Source organism: Canis aureus, chromosome 14 (assembly GCF_053574225.1).
Source record: "Canis aureus isolate CA01 chromosome 14, VMU_Caureus_v.1.0, whole genome shotgun sequence".
Taxonomy (NCBI): domain Eukaryota; kingdom Metazoa; phylum Chordata; class Mammalia; order Carnivora; family Canidae; genus Canis; species Canis aureus.
Window position 1 is genome coordinate 16,767,829 of NC_135624.1, and position 21,244 is coordinate 16,789,072.

The window sequence follows — 21,244 nt, forward strand, 5'->3', positions numbered from 1 at the left end:
ATGTTTTATAAGAATGGTAGGAAGTAACTAGATGTTAGATCATATAAGGACTTACAGAAAAGACATTGATGCATTAGGATCAGGGTTGTATCTTAATCAGGTTTGAAATATTATTTTGATCTTGTACAGAGAACAGTCAGGAGGAGGACAATGAAGCAGAAAGACCAGATAAGAAATGTTAAAGATACAGAGTGAAAGAATTTTAGCATGGTTGTTAACCCTTTCTTTCTTTCTTTCTTTCTTTCTTTCTTTCTTTCTTTCTTTCTTTCTTTCTTTCTCTCTCTCTCTCTCTTTCTTTCTTTCTTTCTTTCTCTTTCTTTCTTCTTTCTTTCTTTCTTTCTTTTTCTTTCTTCTCTTTTTTTTTTTTTTTTTTTTAGAAATTGATGGAGAGTTCTGAGCTTTCCAATAATATAGTTAGCTTAATAACTTCTCAGTGAGCATCCTAAGAGAATGTTGATTAATGACTTAATGTCAACTTGAAAGGAACTGAGGCACAGTCTTGGTTCTTAATATTATCCTGTTGACCATCTTTATCTGAGATTCATTTGGGCACATAGAAAACATGCTAATGAAATTCACAGATGACTTGAGACTGTAACTAAGCCATTGAAATACATAAGTAGGCTGCAAAATTACCATTTAGACTGGAAAATATAGCCACATTTTCCAGAGAAACTGTACTTTGCTTCAGAGAAGCAAATCTAAGACATCAGACAGAAATTCCAGATGAAGCCAAGATCACCAACTGTGCAAACCCCCAAATCCCAGAAAAAGTTTAAACGAGATAGAGATCAGACTACAGCTACAATAGGAGAAAAAAAAAAACAAAAAAAAAACAAGAAAGACTGCCATCAATGTGTCAAAACTTTTCAGAAATTTTTGTCAGTAAAGAAGAAGGTTTCTGTTTCTGATTCTACAGAGAAACAAAACCACAGAAACCACAGTTCAAATCAATAGCAAAAATATATTGTTGATGCAGTAAGAATATTTCAAGGGATATATAAACCAGACAGTAGAAATAGTATTGAACCCTCTGGCATTCACTAAAGTTATTAACTGGAAACTGTATTATAAGTGAGTAGGCCAGTCAGTTTTAGCGCTGAAAGATGAGGGACATGTTTTAGAGACTTAATAACTTCCACATAATCCTCTTCTTTTTATACACTCATTGGGATTATATACAGACAACAAACATTGGAGAATAAGAATTATCCATTAAAAAAGATAGGAAAGTGATCAGAAAGAAAACTAAATCCATGAAAGAAAGCCACCAAATTAAAACAAACAAACAAACATGGATATTCAACACTCAATGAATCTCATTGAACAGAATAAAATTAGGAAGTCTTTGGAAACGAAAATAACTTGTATTTTAAACATGATTCCAAAGAATATTGCACCCAAGAAAAATAATCAGAATTTTTGAATAAAGACATTTTACTAAATTAACAGAAAGGATAAAATTATTGAAATGGAACATAGAAAAATATTCAAAAACACAGTAGAAAAATACAATGATGAGAAAGGTATGAGAAAAGAGTGTAAACACGTGGAACATTGATCTAGACATTCTAAACTTAATAGGAGAAGAAAAACATAATTAGGAGGATGGAAGAATCTAGATAATTAAAAATAATAAAAAAATCAAAGAAATAATTGATATAATTAAGAAAAGCAAACGGTTTTGTACACCCAATTAAGAAGAGATAGGTTATGCTGAAGTAAGAAACAATTTCCAAATATCACTGGTATAAAAGAACAATGGTTTATTTCTTGTTCATGCTACCTGTCCAGTTTGGCTTGGTGTGGAGCTCTGGTCAATTTCATCCTCACTCAGGCCCCCAAGGTGATGGGTTATATCTAAACTATTACTCTTTGTTGGAGTTGGAAGAAATAGAGGTAACAAGTTATAACAAGTTATACATATCTTAAGGATATGAACATACTTTCAGGTAGCATGTATTACTACTGTTTAAATTCCATGGCCCAAGCAACTTATGAACCCGAAGGCTCACTTCAAATTAGAAAACAAAACAACAAAAGATTGTAAAATCTATATTGCAAAATAAATGAGAAGATAATTATTACAAAGACAAAGAAGGGTCAAGCTACCCATATCAGTATTCAAGAAACGGAGAACAATGCAAATGGAAATAAGACAGTAGTTGTAGATATATACGAGGAGAAAACATCCCCCAAAAATAGACTTGAATTTATAGGTTGAAAGAGCAGAATCTATTACAGGAAAATTTTATGTAAATAATTAACACCAACAAATATCCTATGAAGCTGATGGGCACCTAGTTCAGAAAAGGAATGTCTATACTATTGAAAAATTACATTGGCTTCAAATATTCTCATAATAAAACAGAGTTTTGAGGAATGGAAATTTAAACCAGTAGTTTTATATTTAGAAAAATGTTCATTCAGCCATAAAGCAATGGGCATTTTCATCCTGCAAAACCACCCTTGCTCATTTATTAAGAAAACTGAAAAACTATCATATCTGGACAATAAATAAACCACTAAAAATAAATGTAGAATTTGGAGAGCTACAGCTTAAAAACTACTGTTGAGGAAATTTGACTCTCTAGAATCTTGAATCAAGGTAAAGTGATTTTTAAAATTAGATTTAAATAAGAAAGTACATATTATGTATCTTAATAATTCAAAATGACAATTCAACTGACAAACCCAATTTACAGGAATAGGAATAAAAAGTGGGAAGAAGCATAAGTGTGCAAAAGCTCTCATTTTGCATAAATGAGAGTCAACAGATATAATAAGTCCTATAAATATGTTTTAAAAATTTAAATTATTTTCATATAATTTAGCTTTATCTAAAGTCCTCATGTTATAAATTACTTTTATATATAAATAAAGTCTTTTTTTTTTTTTAAGGTAGCAAAATGTCTTTATGCAAACACACCTGGAATGAAAGCTTATATAAAGATGCATCCATTCAGAATACATCTCAACAGTTGATAAAACAGCATTTTAATATTAACAGTATTTTAATTGTTCACAGAATTTTATTCCTTCCTCAATTTTCTGGAAATTTATAATTCAAATTTGGGCCACTTTTCCTCCAAATTTCCTGTAACCACTGTGTTCCTACTTTCCAATGAAATCTTCCTAGAATATGGCCTTCATACTTATAGTCAACATATGTATGTAAGCTCCATATATTTATAACCATATTCCAAGCACAACAAAAAATAAATCAATGGAAGACAAGTTAGTCAAAAGCAGAGAAGGACACATCTCCTTTCTTTAAAAATACTTAAATTCAGCACAGATTGCTTCTTTTTATATTCAACTTCTTAGGGTTTAGTTATCTATGTACTCGGTTGCATTGTAGGCAAGAATGCAGTCTTTCTTTTGGGCCACCATTGGGAAACAATATCAAAAATACTTGGCAAAAATAAAGTTTTTTTGGTTGGGGGTGGGGGGAAGACATGGTGTATATGAAACTTATGCTAAGAACACAGTGTCTGACACATAGAAGAATGATGACCAGCTGGTGTGGTGACTCTAGATACCTAAACCGAGTTCTATGTTTATAAGGTTTTTGTGGGGAGGTTGCAGAATATACTCTAGAGAATATAAACAGTTACACATTTCTCTGAAAATAGGATAGATATTCCCTGTGTTCTGTGAAAACACGAGACACTAGTGATGTACAAGCTGGGACAATGTGGTATATTGAACTAACTAATCTTTACAGTCTATTTTAGATTTGAGATCCTGATAATAAAATGATACCTAAGTACAGTACTCTTTTATGATTTAGCAATATTTTATTATTATACAATAATGTTTTATATATTATTTTCACATTATACTAACAATTGAACAATACTATTCTTTTATTCAAGTTAGTTAGTGATTCAACAATTCTGTACATTACTCAGTGCTCATCATGATAAAAGTTCATCATAGTAAGTGTACCCTTAATTCTCTTCACCTACTTCAATCATAAGTCCACCCACTTCCCCTCTGGCAAATAAATAGCAAAATTAAGCTTAAATACATGGCAAGTATGAAATATCTTTATTCTTTAAGATTAAACATGTTGCAGGGTGCCTGAGTGGCTCAGTCAGGTGAGTGTCCTACTCTTTTTTTTTTTTTAAGATTTTATTTATTTATTCATGAGAGACACAGAGAGAGAGGCAGAAACATAGACAGAGGGAGAAGCAGGCTCCCTGTAGGGAGCCCAGCGTAGGACTGGATCCCGGAATTCCAGAATCACAACCTAAACCGAAGGCAGATGCTCAACCACCGAGCCACCCAAGTCCCCCAAATGTCCCACTCTTAATTTTGGCTCAGTCATAATCTCAGAGTCCTGAGATGGAGCCCCACTTTGGACTCTGCAAGGAATCAGTCTTCTTGCTTTTCTATCCTTCTGCTCCTACCTACCCCTCACACTCTCTCTGTGAAATAATGAGTCTTTTGAAAAAAAGATTAAACATGTAGCAGGTATGAAATATCTTTCTGTATTCTTTTTGTTATTACTTCTTGCTTCTTATAAGAGATAAATAAATACAGCCTTTTATATCTTATGCTGGTGAAACTCTTGTAATTTAATAAATACATGTGCCTCAGATAAATGTGTTTCTATAAAGTGAACCTGAAAATATCACAAGAAAATAAAAAATGAATAATGAAATTAGGGAGAGAACCACATGAAGTAATTTGCCTTCATTAAGTTTAAATCCTTAAGAGAACGGATCTTAAATCCTAAAATATCACCAAACACCATTTATAAAAAATTGTTTATTTAGACACATACTTATTTCTTAGAGTTCTTTTATTTACAGGCCTTCTCCACCCTATTACAAATATACGTATTAACTCACTAAATTTATCCAGACTATTACTATATCTTGGTTTAGACAACTTACATAATTTTTTTTATTGTTAACCACTGAGGTAACAGTTATAATAGTTATAAATACCCCACTCTTTTTCCAGGGAGTAAACGCTTCAACCTGATTTTGTTTTCTTCAAGTGAAAGCAGAACTTCTTTCACCTAACTTAGACTGGATAAGAAAAATTTCAGTGACTAGAGAGGTCCACAGAGCAACTTTAATACTCAGTCTGTTAAAATTTAAATATTTTCAGAAAATGGACCTATTCTTTACTAATGAACTAAAATATATAGAGAAAAAGACACACCAATTCTAATAGAGAAATATCCTTGATCTTTTTTACTTTATTAAATCCTCCCAAATTTTCTTCTTTAAAGATATTCTCCAGATGTTTTACATACGTTGTTTTACATGAGCAAAAATCTGCATGTTCTTAGATTCACAGAAAAAAGAGTTAAAAGGCATTTTTGATAATGTGATATATCCCAGACACTGTACACAGTGCAGTAACATGTTGTCCCTGAAACAGTATTTCTATTTAAGGATACACTTCAGGTTGTTTTATTTATTTATTTATTTATTTATTTATTTATTTATTTATTTAAAGATTTTTATTTATTTATTCATGATAGTCACAGAGAGAGAGAGAGAGAGAGAGAGAGAGAGAGGCAGAGACACAGGCAGAGGGAGAAGCAGGCTCCATGCACCAGGGGCCCGATGTGGGATTCGATCCCAGGTCTCCAGGATCGCGCCCTGGGCCAAAGGCAGGCGCCAAACCGCTGCGCCACCCAGGGATCCCTTCAGGTTGTTTTAAACATTTTACTTTGTTGTAATATTTTACAGGTTTTCTTCTTTAATTTCCTACTGCCTTTATTGTTAAGCTTTATTGTTTTTACCCTTTAATTTAATATTATATTGGGCTGCAAAAAGGATACAGGATAATGTGTGCATTAGCTAAAGTAAAGTAATTTTGATGTGAGCAGTTCTATCAACTATCAATTAAATTTAATCTTTAGGGGATCCCAGGGATCCCTGGGTGGCTCAGCGGTTTAGTGCTTGCCTTTGGCCCAGGGTACGGTCCTGGAATCTCAGGATTGAGTCCTGCATTGAGCTCCCCGTATGGGGCCTGCTTCTCCCTCTGCCTGTGTCTCTGCCTCTCTCTCTCTCTCTCTGTTTCTTTCTATCATGAATAAATAAATAAAAATCTTTAAAAATTTTAATCTTTAGACTTTTGGCAAAGTAGGACTGATTCATTGGGTTTGTTAATGACTGTAAACTCAATTATTTCCTTTTAACATATTTTTATCATAATTTTTTACTAAATGTTAATATGAAACTAGCAGAGACCACTATTTTCAGTACCCATTCATTCCTTCTAAACAAATATAATAGCTAGACACGTGGTCACCTCTAATAAACACCACAGTTGCATTATCCTTTGCATTGTGGAAGAGCTTTGCAGGTGCCATTCAGTCAATGGATTGTAAGTGGAGTCTGTATATGGAAGCTCTGGGAACCTCCTAAGGAGATCTCAAATAGCATCTTGATCCTTATTATTTTTTATTCTTTTTTCATTTTCTTTCCTTGAGCATAGATGCTACTCCAAATAAGGCTGAGTAGTAAACTGAGTTCCTGAAGATACTTTTTTACTTTTTTACCATTATGCCAGTAACTTCAGTATTTTTCTATTGCTCAGAAGTAAATCTATATCTAAATTACGTAAGTAGTGTTCTGCCTAGAGTACATTTTTATTTTGAACAGTTCTTCTTTAATGTAGATGTGCTTGCTTTGTCTAAAATAGAGTGCATCCTTATTTCATAAACATTCATATTGTTATCAGCTAAGTATTGGTATCAGGAAATGATGAGATTTACAATACTAGGAAACAAAGTGTCAATTTCCAAGTATGAGGGATCTTTTCATTGTCTCAGAGATTGATACTGCAATTTATTGCCTTCTATCTCTTCTTCTATCTCTTCTATCTCTTCTATCTCTATCTTATTATCTAAGGTGATAACCATTGGGATATATTTACATTTATATTTAAATTAATAATATTGACTGCTGATGAGCCTTGGAGTTACAGAACTTGCACCTTTGCCCTGAATTCAGACATGTATATTTACACTTCCACTTTGTGTTGTATCCATTTGGATTTCTTTTTTTGTTTGTTTGTTTGTATATTTTTTATTGGAGTTCAATTTGCCAACATATAGCATAACACTGAGTGCTCATCCCATCAAGTGCCCGATCAGTGCCCATCACCCAATCACTCTGTCCCCCTGCCCACCTTCCTTTCCACTACCCCTTGTTTGTTTCCCAGAGTTAGGAGTCTCTCATGTTCTGTCACCCTCACTGATATTTCTCACTCATTTTCTCTCCTTTCCCCTTTATTCACTTTCATAATTTTTTATATTCCCCAAATGAATGAGACCATATAATGTTTGTCCTTCTTCGATTGACTTATTCACTCAGCTTAATACCCTCGAGTTCCATTCACGTTGAAGCAAATGGTGGGTATTTGTCATTTCTAATGGCTAAGTAATATTCCATTGTATATATAGACCACATCTTCTTTATCCATTCATCTTTTGATGGACACTGAGGTTCCTTCCACAGTTTGGCTATTGTGGACATTGCTGCTATAAATATTGGGTGCAGGTGTCCTGGCATTTCACTGCATTGTATCTTTGGGGTAAATCCCCAGCAGTGCAATTGCTGGGTCATAAGGCAGTTCTATTTTTAACTCTTTCAGGAACCTCCACACAGTTTTCCAGAGTGGCTGCACCAGTTCACATTCCCACCAACAGTGCAAGAGAGTTCCCCTTTCTCCACATCCTCTCCAACATTTGTTGTTTCCCGTCTCGTTAATTTTCCCCATTCTCACTGGTGTGAGGTGGTATCTCATTGTGGTTTTGATTTGTATTTCCCTGATGGCAAGTGATGAGGAGCATTTTCTCATGTGCTTATTGGCCATGTCTATGTCTTCCTCTGTGAAATTTCTGTTCGTGTCTTTTGCCCATTTCATGATTGAATTGCTTGTTTCTTTGCTGTTGAGTTTAATAAGTTCTTTATAGATCTTGGATACTAGTCCTTTATCTGATAGGTCATTTTCAAATATCTTCTCCCATTCTGTAGGTTGTCTTTTAGTTTTGTTGACTGTTTCTTTTTCTGTGCAGAAGCTTCTTATCTTGATGAAGTCCCAATAATTCATTTTTGCTTTTGTTTCCCTTGCCTTCATAGATGTATCTTGTAAGAAGTTGCTATGGCCAAGTTCAAAAAGGGTGTTGCCCATGTTATTCCTAGAATTTTGATGGATTCTTGTCTCACATTTAGAACTTGTCTCACATTTAGATCTTTCATCCATTTTGAGTTTATCTTTGTGTATGGTGTAAGAGAATGGTCTAGATTCATTCTACTGCACGTGGCTGTCCAATTTTCCCAGCACCATTTATTGAAGAGACTGTCCTTTTTCCAGTGGATATTCTTTACTGCTTTGTCAAATATTAGTTGACCATGGAGTTGAGGGCCCATTTCTGGATTCTCTATTCTGTTCCATTGATCTATGTGTCTGTTTTTGTGTCAGTACCATACTGTTTGATGATCACAGCTTTGTAGTACAACCTGAAATCTGGTATTATGATGCCCTTGGCTCTGGTTTTCTTTTTCAATATTCCCCTGGCTGTTTGGGGCCTTTTCTGATTCCACATAAATCTTAAGATGATTTGTTGCAACTCTCTGAAGAAAGTCCATGGTATTTTGATAGGGATTACAATAAATGTGTAGATTGCCCTGGGTAGCATTGACATTTTCACAATATTAATTCTGCCAATCCATGAGCATGGGATACTTTTCCATCTCTTTGTGTCTTCCTCAATTTCCTTCAGAAGTGCTCTGTAGTGCTTAGGGTATAGATCCTTTACCTCTTTGGTTAGGTTTATTCCTAGATATCTTATGCTTTTGGTGCAATTGTAAATGGGATTGACTCCTTAATTTCTCTTTCTTCACTTTCATTGTTAGTGTATAGAAATGCCACTGATTTCTGGGCATTGGTTTTGTATCCTGCCGCACTGCCAGATTTTGCTGTATGAGTTCTAGCAATCTTGGGATGGAGTCTTTTGGGTTTTCTATGTACAGTATCATGTCACCTGCAAGGAGGGAGAGTTTGACTTCTTCTTTGTCAATTTGAATGCCTTTTATTTCTTTTTTTGCCTGATTGCTGAGGCTAGGACTTCTAGTACTATATTGAATAGCAGTGGTGAGAGTGGACATCCCTGTCATGTTCCTGATCTTAGAGGAAAGGCTCCCAGTGTTTCTCCATTGAGAATGATATTTGCTGTGGGATTTTCTAGATGGCTTTTAAGATGCTAAGGCATGTTCCCTCTATCCCTACACTCTGAAGAGTTTTGATCAGGAATGGATGCTATATTTTGTCAAATGGTTTCTCTGAATCTATTGAGAGGATCATAAGGTTCTTGTTTGTTCTCTTGTTGATATGATCTATCACGTTGATTGCTTTATGTGTTGAACCAGCCTTGCATCCCGGGGATAAATCCCACTTGGTCATGGTAGATAATCTTCTTACTGTACTGTTGGATCCTATTGGCTAGTATCTTGTTGAGAATTTTTGCATCTGTGTTCATCAGGGATATTGGTCTATAATTCTCCTTGTTGGTGGGATCTTTGTCTGGTTTTGGAATTAATGTGATGCTAGCCTCATAGAACAAGGTTGGAAGTATTCCATCCTCTTCTATCTTTTGGAACAGCTTTAGTAGAATAGGTATTGTTTCTTCTTTAAATGTTTGTTAGAATTCCCCTGAGAAGTCATTTGGCCCTGGACTTTTGTGTCTTGGGAGGTTTTTGATGACTGCTTCAATTTCCTCCCTGGTTATTGGCTTGTTCAGGTTTTTTATTTCTTCCTGCTCCAGTTTTGGTAGTTTGTGGTTTTCCAGAAATGCATCCATGTCTTTTAGATTGCCTAATTTATTAGCGTATAGCTGCTCATAATATGTTTTTATAATCATTTGTATTTCCTTGCTATTGGATATGATCTCTCCTATTTCATTTGTGATTTTATTAATTAGAATATTTTCTCTTTTGTTTTTAATAAGGCTAGCTAATAGTTTATCTATCTTACTAATTCTTTCAAAGAACAAGCTCCTGGTTTTGTTGATCTGTTCCACAGTTCTTCTGGTCTCTATTTCATTGAGCTCTGCTCGAATCTTTATTAACTCTCTTCTTCTGCTGGGTGTAGGTTTTATTTGCTGTTCTTTCTCCAGTTCCTTTAGGTACAAGGTTAGCTTGTATATTTGATTTTTTCCATTTTTTTGAGGGATGCTTGTATTGCGATGTATGTCCCTTGCAGGACTGCTTTTGCTGTATCCCAAAGATTTTGAACAGTTGTATCTTCATTCTCATTAGATTACATGAATCTTTTTAATTCTTCTTTAATTTCCTGGTTGACCCTTTCATCTTTTAGCAGGATGGTCTTTAACCTCGTGTGTTTGAATTTCTTCCAAATTTCATCTTGTGATTGAGCTCAAGTTTCAAAGCACTGTGGTCTGAAAATATGCAGGGGACTATCCCAATCTTTTGGTATCAGTTAAGACCTGATTTGTGACCCAGTATGTGGTTATTCTGGAGACAGTTCCATGTGCACTTGAGAAGAATGTGTATTCAGGTGCGTTTGGATGTTAAATTCTGTAAATATCTGTGAAATCCATCTGGATACATTCATCCAGTTTATCATTTAAAGCTCTTGCTTCTTTGGAGATGTTGTGCTTAAATTTGTCATTTGCAGGAAGCGCCATGTTGAAGTCTCCTAGTAGAAGTGTGTTATTATCTAAGTATGTTTTTACTTTGGTTACTAATTGATATACTTGGCAGCTCCCACATTAGGGGCATAAATATTCATGATTGTTAGGTCCTCTTGTTGGATAGATCCTTTAAGTATGATGTAGTGTCCCTCTTCACCTCTTACTACAGACTTTGGATAAACTTTAATTTATCTGATATGAGGATTGCTACCCCTGCTTTCTTTTGAGGACCATTTGAATAGTAGGTAATGGTTCTCCAACCTTTCATTTTCAGGCTGTAGGTGTCCTTAGGTCTAAAATGAGTCTCTTGTAGACAGAGAATTTATGGGTCTTGCTTTTTTATCTAGTCTGAAACCCTGTGTCTTTTGATGGGATTATTAAGCCCATTCACATTCAGAGTTGCTATTGAAAAATATGAATATAGTGTCATTATAATACCTATGCAGTCCCTGTTTTTGTGGATTATTTCTTTGGGTTTCCTCTTTCTTTTACAGAATGCTTCTTACTATTTCTTGCAGAGCTGGTTTGGTGGTCACATATTCTTTCAGTTTCTGCGTATCTTGGAAGCTCTTTATCTCTCTTTCTATTCTGAATGAGAGCCTTGCTGGATACAGTATTCTTGGCTGCATGTTTTTCTCATTTAGGACCCTGGATATATCCTGCCAGCCCTTTCTGGTCTGCCAAGTGTCTGTGGAGAGGTTTGCTGTTAATCTAATATTTCTCCCCATATAAGTTAGGGATCTCTTGTCTCTTGCCTTTTAAGGATTTTCTCTTTATCTTTGGAATTTGCAAGTTTCACCATTAAATGTTGAGCTGTTGAACGGTTTTTATTGATTTTAGGGTGGGATCTCTCTATCTCCTGGATCTGAATGCCTGTTTCCTTTCCCAAGTTAAGGAAGTTCTCAGCTACGATTTGTTCATATATGCTTTCTGGTCCTCGGTCCCTCTCGGCGCCCTCTGGAACCCCAATTAAACAGATATTTTCCTTCTGAGGCTGTCATTTATTTCCCTTAACCTTTCCTCATGATCTTTTTTTTTTCTCTCTTTGTTCCTCAGCTTCCTTCCTTGCCATCAACTTGTCTTCTATGTCACTCACTCGTTCTTCTACCTCATTAACCCTCGTTCATTAGGACCTCCAGTTTGGATTGCATCTCATTTAATTGATTTTTAATTTTGGCCTGATTATATCTAAATTCTGCAGTCATGAAGTCTCTTGAATCCTTTATGCTTTTTTCCAGAGCCACCAGTAGCTTTCTAATTGTGCTTCTGAATTGGTTTTCTGACATTGAATTGTAATCCAAATTCTGTAACTCTGTGGCAGAGTACTGTTTCTGATTCTTTCTTTTGTGGTGAGTTTTTCCTTCTAGTCATTTTGCTTAGTGCAGAGTGACTAAAAATGAGTTGTACTGGAAAAAGGAAGAAAAAAAGGAAAAAAATGAAAAAACAAAAAAACGAACAAACCCCCCCCCAAAACAAGGAGGGGTATCCTCTGGTTCCATATACTGTAAATCCCTCGACTTCCCCTGGAGCTTTCCAGTGCTGCTTGGTCAAGAATTGCTCTTCCTCTGTCCTTCCAGCTGGTCTTCTGGAGGAGGGGCCTGCTGTGCTGACTCTCAGGTGTGTGCACCTGTGGAGATGCCCCGCCCCCCTGCCAGGTGCCGGCTCAGTGGGAGCTGTGTACCCCGAGGCTCCTGTTCCCTGGAGGTCCCGCCCCTCCCAGGCACAGGGTGACACCAGGAGGGACACCACCACTGGTGGCGGCCAGCCCCCAGCCCTGGAGTCAGCTCCCCAGTAACCACCACAGCTCCCAGTCCGCAGGGGCCTGGATGCTCCGAGGGGGCGGGGGCGCTGACCTGCACAGCTCGGGGCCCCAGGGCAGGAGCGTCTGTCCTGGGCCCTCCCCACCCCTGCCTGTCCCGGGGGAGCGCAGGGTCCTGGGCTGTGTCCCCCGCGCCCTGGGCTCTGGGGCCTGTGCTGCTGGAATCGCGCTCCCAGGGCTGCAGCTCCGGAAGGCAGCAGGTGCAGCCCCCTCTGCCCGGAGCCCCCGCCTGCCCCCAGGCTTCTCCCCGAGGCCCCGCCGGTGCGGCTCCAGCACAAATCCCCCCTCTCCAGTATGACCACTTTAAATAGATGAAAACAGAATAGAAAATAATTCTATCCATCAGATGTATTCCAGGATTAATAGAGTAGCATTTTTATTTTAACTCGTTTCTTCAAAATTCACCCCATTTCAATTTATTCATTCAAATCATTCATTTCCTGTTCTTCAACCACAATGATGTTTCCATAGATACTTAGATTCTGAAGATACCTGTTTAAACCCTCAGTGAGTTCCCATTAACCTTTAAGTATTCTTTGAATTCTACCATTCAAGTATACTGCATATCATTAAAGTAAGGGCTTTTTTGGAAATTTAACTGAATATAACCACTCATTCTTTATCTCAACAGCATACTTTATTTTAGGTATATAATACACCACTACTGGTAAGTCTTATTACATTTTGTTTTCTATTTCCCTTTATCATAGGGTAAGTTTTGTGAAATAGTAGATCTTTTCCCCTAGTTTATCTCAACTTCCTCACAACCTAAAACAACACTTGACATGCAGTGAGTACGTGAATGTAGAATGAACAAGGGAGTAAATTACTTGAAAACTTACTTTCATGAATTTTAACTCTGGACTAAGGATGTTGCCTGTATCCCACATTACTAGTTTTTGGACGGTAGTTAACCAATAGGCAATGAAAAATCTTTCTAGATTTTTATGTTGCTCTTGATTGATGAAAATGATTCTTTGTTTCTTAATAAAGAAAATATTCTCGGGATCCCTGGGTGGCGCAGCGGTTTGGCGCCTGCCTTTGGCCCAGGGCGCGATCCTAGAGACCCGGGATCGAATCCCACGTCGGGCTCCCGGTGCATGGAGCCTGCTTCTCCCTCTGCCTGTGTCTCTGCCTCTCTCTCTCTCTCTCTGTGTGACTATCATAAATAAATAAAAAATTTAAAAAAAAAAAAAAAAAAAAAAGAAAATATTCTCAATTATCCATAGACATAATCATTAAATTGGTATAGTAGTGAATAAGAGGGCCACTCCCTCCTAATTAGATAAAAGGCAGAGCTAACTTTGCACTGTGACTAGAATGAAAATCAGAGTTTCTGGTGGCTGTAGTTCCACCTACTACACTTGTCTTTGGCCTACTCATTTCTGATGTAATGCAGACCTGATAATTATCTTTGTTTTCACTTCTTAAGGTAAGTGGCAGTTGTCAATATAAATCCTTTAGTAGAAATAAGAATATTCTAGATTAAAATCCTGGCTTTTTGTTCTCTACTGTGCCTTTCTAAAGTTAATCCATTCCAGGATACTTAGCATTAATCATAATTCTAAGCTATTTTTAATGACATACATCTGGTTGATTAGAAAGTGATATCAGGGGTGCCTGGGTGACTCAGTCAGTTAAGCATCTGCCTTGGGCTCAGGTCATGATCCCAGGGTTCTGGGATGGAGCCCAGTGTCAGGCTCCCCGCTCAGTGGGGAGCCTACTGCTCCTTTCCTCTGCCCCTCTCTCTCTGAGAGAGAGCATACTTGTGCTCTCTCTCTCCCTGTCAAATAAATAAATAAAATCTTTAATTAAAAAAGGTGATATCAACATAATAAAAATAATAACCACATAATTTGTTAATATTTGTTGAACATAGAGTGAGTATCCAACAATGAATTCAAACATTATATATATTATACACACTATATTCTTTGAAGTGATTACTATTCTTTTTAAAACATTTTATATATTTGAGAGAGCAAGAGAGAGAGAGCACAAGTTAGGGGAAGGAGCAGAGGGAGAGAGAGAAGCAGACTCCCTACTGAGCAGGGAGCCCAAGGCTGGAGTCAATCCCAGTACCCTCATATCTCTCTGTTTTGTTTTGTTTTTCTAATAAAGTCTTTTGAAAAAGTTGGAGAAAATCCAATTTAGCTTATTGAGAGCTAATTTTAACCCCTTTGATCGCCTAACTTCACTTTTTCAGTGGGAAGACTTTTCATGAAAAAGATGTAAATTAATGTTATAATATCCCATTTAAATGGATAATGATTAACAAAATCTTTCAGATTGACTGTTACTGATTTGAAAGTCAACAAAGGTAAAGCTACTGAGATCAAGGTCCCTATCTTACTTGTATGATCTTCTGTAGTCCTTGAATGATTACAATATACACACAGGCATATACGCACAATTAAAGGATATATTTGAAATCTGAGTTGGATAATTGTTTCGTGTAAAAATACAATTTTAAACTTCTCAAAAAGATAAAATACAAACAATGGAATTACAGGAAATAACATAGGCATGAAGGATTATCTTTGTAATTATATATTATGTCTCAGTAATCATTGTTTTGATTACTGATGCCCTTATTAGCAAAACTGGCATTTGGAGGTTATTCAAAATTCTATTCATGAACCTTAATTTAACTATGACTCTTCCAAACATTGACTTATTTGCCAAAATGGCATTATAAAACTATTGTTTTCTTTCATTTATTCTATTTTAGTTACTTACATACTTACATACAGAGTTGAGTTTATTTAGCATTTTAGAAATAAAATATTTGGTTTTACAGCAAAAGTGGAATCATAACCTTGTCTTAGGCTGTCTAGATTGTATCACTTACAGTCTGGTTTGCAGAGGTGGTCTAAGTCCATGTAAAGAGAAAGAGAAAGAAAGAACATCTAGAACACTAAAAAATGACTTCTAATTATATACTGTCTCATATATGTCACAGTGTGATTCTATTCAGGCTGTTGGATCATAATTCATGCATGGAGCTAAGTTTGTGATTCATTATAGGACAAAATCTTGGAGAAGCTGGTTATGATATGAATTGCAGAGGGAAATCTGGCTCAGTATCAAGTATTTATTTTATCCCCTTCCTATATAAATAATAACTTTTTTAGGCAGAAAAAGTATTGGGCATCAAGAACTATTTATGTTTTTACTTTTCCTAAATAATTAGATTTTCTTATGCAATTAACTGTAACTTTCATCTAACCAATACCAAATTAAACCCAATAATTTTTACATTTATTATATATTCAAGTTCCACAAGGACAACATTTTATTAAAAAGTTATTCAGTCTTTCAAAGAGGGAAAAACAACCTACACATTGTTTAGATGCTCTTCTTACCTACAGGATGCCTGCATTGCTCTATAAAATGGTTTGATTGAAGAAGCATTCTTTTTAATTAAAGAATAATAATTTAATATTGACCTTGAGATTACATATGGTCCACAGGCTGTGACTATGGCCATTGAGGCAGTCCTATTGAATCTGAACTATGCCTACAACATTTTGAGCTGTATGACCTTTAGGAGGATATTTTCCATATTTATAAAATGGGACAATATTCATTCTGTACATTATAAGATATTGGTAAGAATTATAATGAATATGAATTTCTCACATTAGAAAATTGAAAAACAAACTAGTCTCTCATGACTGTGTAGACCTAAAAATAAGAGAGGGGGGGGGACGCCCGGGTGACTCAGTGGTTTAGCGCCACCTTTAGTTCAGGGCATGATCCTGAAGTCCCAGGATTGAGTCCCATGTCGGGCTCCCTGCATGGAGCCTGCTTCTCCCTCTGCCTCTGTCTCTGCCTCTTTCTCTCTCTCTCTCTCTCTCTCTCTCTGTGTGTGTTTCTAATGAGTAAATAAACAAAATCTTAAAAAAAAAAAGGAAAAGGTAAAGTGAGGCAAGCACAATATTGTCAAAAAGATGAGTTTATTTGGGAACAGTAGAGGAACTGAAATTTGGCATAATAGGAAACTATAGCTAAGTAGTCATAGGTTTGGAGTAGGCTCTATTTATAGGCAGGGAATGTAAAAAGGGGAAAGTTCAGTTAGAGTCTGCTAAAATCAACAGTAAATGGAGACCAGCTATAAAAATTCCCTAAGCAAAACCAGTCCAGTTATACAAAGAAAGCTGAATTCAACTTATTTTGTGAGATCAACCTGACCTGTGTCATTTCTATTCGTGTCTGTAGAAGCCATGACCAAAAACTTCATAAGGTTGATATGAGATAATGCCTGACAAACCCCTCCGATTTAATAAAATTTCAACATCATTAGTTTTTTGTTAATCAGACATTTATGGGAAATCAGTCTATAAGTCTTAAGTTTTGTTTTCCTGAGGGCACATGAATTCAGTTTTCCATTTTATATCCTCTGGTTTCTTTTAGGTTGAAATTTTTTCACAACTGCTTCCTTCTTTCTCTGTGCTTTCTTAAGATGAAGTGCCATGCCATTAAGTGTGATGTGGCTTCCTTAACAAGGACAGAGATTTTGAAAGTCACACTGGAAGTGAATGAGATTTTGCTTACCATGAATTGAAACTTAATTAAAGATAAATGTCAGATGGGAGATAGCCAGACATGTAAATTCTTTGCAGTCCTCCAAGAAAAATCTTCTATGATGTATGTAAATACACCTGCTGAGAAACTCCTTTAAAAAATGGAAGAGGTGAGCAGCCCGGATGGCTCAGCGGTTTAGTGCTGCCTTCAGCCCAGGGCCTGATCCTAGAGACCCGGGATTGAGTCCCACGTCAGGCTACCTGCATGGAGCCTGCTTCTCCCTCTGCCTGTGTCTCTGCCTCTCTCTCACTCTCTCTCTCTTTCAGTGTCTCTCATGAATAATAAATAAAATCTTTAAAAAAATGGAAGAGGAGGGTATGCTTCTTAACATATTCTGAGTCCCACCGTCTAGATACCATGAGCAAAGACATTAACAACAAAAGAAACTGAAAATGAATATCCCATATGAATATAGACCATTTCCTCAACAAATTACTACAAATCAAGTCCTAAAGCATATAAAAAGAGTTACAGGTCATAACCAAATAGGATCTATCACAGGGATACAAGGTAGTTTCAACATATAAAATCAAGGTAGTAGCTCATATCAATGAAGTAAAGGACAAAAGCCATATGGTTATCTCAATAAATACAGAAAAAAATTGACAAAGTCCTATTTTTGTGATAAAACACAATAAACTAAGAATAGAAAAATATTCTCAATATAATAAATGACATCTATTGAAAAACATGCAGCTAACATCATACTAAATGGTGAAATAATTAATGTTCCACACTATGATCAGGAACAAGAAAAATATGTTCACTCTTCCCATTTCCATTCAACACTGTGCTGGAGATTTCAGCCTGGACAGTTAAGTAAGAAAATAAAAGGCAGCCTGATTGGAAAGGAAAAAGTAAAGCTATATTTGCCGATGACATGATCTCATTTATATAAAATCCAACAGAATCCACTAAGAAAATGAAAACTAAAAAATGCATTTGGCAAATTTGCAAGGCACAAGATTAGTGTACATCAGTGGTTTCCTACACCGTAGATATGAGCAAACATAAAGTGCAATTAGAAAACTCCATTTACATATAGTCAAAAATATTTAAAAATAACTTCAAATTTGTACTGAAACTATAGAAAATTCATGAAAAAAAATAAGTCTTATATAAATGGAAAAATCTGTAGATTTATTGCTAAGGTGATAATACACCCCAAATTGATCTAGAGATTCACTGTAAGCCCCATCAAAACCCCAGCTAATGTCTTTATGGAAATTAATAAACTGATTCTAAAATGCATATGGAAATTATGGAAAGATTAGCCAAAATAATCTTGAAAAAGAACTAATTTTGAAGACTTCCCAATTTCGAAACATAACACAAAGTTATACTGATCAAGACAGTGTGACACTGGCATACAACATAATTAATTATATAGAGCAACTAAATAGAACTGAGTTAAAAAATAAATCGATACATTTATGATTGACTATCAACAAGTGTGAAAAGAGTATTCAAGGGGGGAAAGAATAGTCTTCAACAAATGTTGGGGACAACTGGATATATATGTGCAAATAAATGAAATTGAATCTGTTTCTCAATCTTATTACAAAAATTAACTCAAAGTGGACCAAATAACCGAATTTAAGAAATCAGACAATAAAGCTCTTAAAAGAAATGTAAGTATAAATCCTTGTTAACTTTGAGAATTAGAAAATAAGTTTTAGGGGCACTTGCATAACTCAGTGAGTTGAATGTCCAGTTCTTGGTTTCAACTCAGGTCATGATCTCTGCATCCTGAAATCAAGCCCTGTCTCAGGCTTCCTGTCCAGAGGGGAATTTGCTTGAGATTCTGTCTCTTTCCCTGCCCCTCACCACCATGTGCATGTGCTCTCTTTCTCTAATATAAATAAATAAATCTTTAAAAAATAAGTTTTATATATGGCACCAAAAGCACAAGAAACAAAAAAAAAAACAAAATAGACGACTGGACATCATTGAATTAAAAATTTATGACTTCAAAGGACACTGTCTTTAAAGTGAAAATACAACCTATAGAATGGTACAAAATTTTTGAAAATCATATATCTGATAAGAGACTTGGATCTAGAATATACACAGAACTACTATTAGTTAATAATAAAATTACAAATAACCCAACTGAAAAAAGAGCAAAGGATTTGAATAAACATTTTTCCAAAGAAGATAACTATAATGAATAAGTATGTGAAAAAGTACTCAACATCATTCGTCATTAGGGATTGGGAAATAATTCATTTACTTCATTACTTGTATGTATTAGCCCAATTTCTAGAAAACTCAAATGCTTAGTTTCTTACAGTTTTCATTAGTTTTCCTCTGGAGTTGATATGTGAAACTCCTTGCACTCTGATCCTGAAATGGACTCCCCCACCCCCACCCTACCACCTTATTTTAGTTTTGCCTGTTTTTAATATGATAAAAATATTCTGGAATTGGATATGGATGAGTCTTGTAAATATATAAGAAATTACTGAGTTGAATTTTAAATGGTGAATTTTATGATATGTAAATGTGTGTGTGTGTGTATATATATATATATATATATACATATATATATAATTCACAAGGCAAAGGAAGGAAGAGACAAAATATAAATTCATGTTAGAGATCTTAACATACCTCTTATATGGCTGGCAAAACCAGTAGACCAAAAACAAAACAAAAAAGTAAGAATCCAGTTCTGAACAGAACAGTTAAAAGTTTTGGCCAGAGTGGCATGTAGAGAACCTTGCTTCCAATGATGAAATACTTCATATATTTCTCAGGTATCTATGCAACAGTTACCATAACTGGTAGATCTAGAACCAAAAAGAAAGACTTAATAAATAAATGTTGAAATATTCAGAGCCTATTCTTGTACTACCATAAATTTAAGTTAAAAATTATTAACAAAGGATAACTAGAAAAAACACTGGAAAAAATTTTAAAGTATACTTCAAAAATAATTAAAATATGAAGAAAAACTTAAAGGTTGAGATGTACTCCAACCCAACTGTATTCTAAACTGGGTAATAATGAGGATAAGTAAATGGGAACCTGTAGGTTATAATTAAAGTCCTCCAACAGATATTATAACTTTAATGCATATATTAGGAAACACTAAGACTTGAAATTGACTGACTAAGCACTTCCAACTCAGAAAGATAAAAAAAAACACCAAATCCTCTCCCTAAAAGAAAAAAAAAGAAAAAAAAATACAGATGTGAGACAGAAAACATTGATAAGAAAGAAATGAAATAGAAAAGAGAAAACTAACAAAGCCAGAAGTTGATTCTTTGAAAAGACTAATGCAATTTTTTTTCTCATAGAGACTGAGGAAAGTACAAGTAACTGAACCTGGGAATGATAAAGGAAACATTGCTAGTTCAACCAAAAAGAAAAAAGAAGATGATTCTGTGAAAAAGTGTATGCCAAGGAATTTCATAGCTTAAAGGAAATGCGTAATTTTTTTTGGACGACAATTATATTACCTGACACAAGAAGAAATAGAAAATTAGAGTATTCCCAAGTCTATTAAAGAAATTGAATGTGTTATTAAAAACCTTTCTATGAAAGAAACTTCTATTTCAGATTCATGAAAGAATTCTACCAACATAAGAAGAAATAACACCTATGTTGAACAAAGTTTTCCAAAGTACACAGAAAAAAGGCAACATTTCTTAACAATTGTTTAAAATTAATAAAATCTTGATGCCAAAGCTGTTAAACATATATAATAAAGGAAATTATAAATCAGTCTCTTTTTATATACATAAATTATTGATATTTAGTGTATTGGGAAACCATATCCAGATATATAGTATTATGTAATCAAATGCTGACTTCTATACTCTTTCTACTTGTGCAGGTTATTTTTTTCCATTTAAACACTTTCTCTTGCAAGTGAAAAGAAGTGCTTTTTGCTAGATTACCAATGAGATGATGGCACATATATGTTTATAATATACAAGTCATTAATTAGTATTCTTTAGGTCTTCTACATACTTATGTTTTTCCACTTGAAATGTTTCAGATTTAGAAAAATAAGTTACAATATTTAAAAAAATAAGTTACAGTATTTTATTTTGGATGGGTTTTGTCTGTCTGTCTCTCCCTTTATTTCCTATAGTTCCTAATTTAGAAATTTTCTACTATGCTATTCATAGGCTATATATTTG

At 35.1% G+C, this 21,244-nt stretch overlaps 1 long non-coding RNA gene across 3 annotated transcripts in view; it reads left to right on the plus strand.

The window, feature by feature from the left end:
- Positions 1-20,841, plus strand: part of LOC144282845 (uncharacterized) — a 124,295-nt gene extending 103,454 nt beyond the window's left edge. Inside the window, exons 4-5 of one of the 3 annotated variants that reach the window (XR_013351256.1) lie at positions 13,138-13,173; positions 20,396-20,841. This is a non-coding gene — a long non-coding RNA (uncharacterized LOC144282845). The remainder of the gene's footprint in view (positions 1-13,137; positions 13,174-20,395) is intronic. The other 2 variants (XR_013351254.1, XR_013351255.1) reach the window with 2 other exon arrangements.
- The last annotated feature ends 403 nt before the right edge of the window (positions 20,842-21,244 follow it).